The sequence below is a fragment of the Eleutherodactylus coqui genome, unplaced genomic scaffold (genome assembly GCF_035609145.1).
Source record: "Eleutherodactylus coqui strain aEleCoq1 unplaced genomic scaffold, aEleCoq1.hap1 HAP1_SCAFFOLD_42, whole genome shotgun sequence".
NCBI lineage: Eukaryota > Metazoa > Chordata > Amphibia > Anura > Eleutherodactylidae > Eleutherodactylus > Eleutherodactylus coqui.
The window spans coordinates 479,346-479,891 of NW_027101829.1; positions in this window are offsets into that span (position 1 = coordinate 479,346).

Below are 546 nucleotides of genomic sequence, written 5' to 3' on the forward strand. Positions count from 1 at the left end.
TCTCAGGTGCCGAGGTACAGGACGGTGAAAACAGTGAGTTTGTGTTAGACGCGAATCGTGCTCTGATTCATGCTCTAGGCGGGGAGCTCAAGCTTATTGCTTTTTCAAACACGGTCTACACCTCTCAGGTGCCGAGTTACAGGACGGTGAAAACAGTGAGTTTGTGTTAGACGCGAATCGTGCTCTGATTCATGCTCTAGGCTGGGAGCTTAAGCTTATTGCTTTTTCAAACACGGTCTACACCTCTCAGGTGCTCTGATTCACGCTCCAGGCTGGGAGCTCAAGCTTATTGCTTTTTCAAACACGGTCTACACCTCTCAGGTGCCGAGTTACAGGACGGTGAAAACAGTGAGTTTGTGTTAGACGCGAATCGTGCTCTGATTCATGCTCTAGGCTGGGAGCGCAAGCGTAATGCTTTTTCAAACACGGTCTACACCTCTCAGGTGCCGAGTTACAGGACAGTGAAAACAATGAGTTTGTGTTAGACGCGAATCGTGCTCTGATTCATGCTCTAGGCTGGGAGCTCAAGCTTATTGCTTTTTCAAA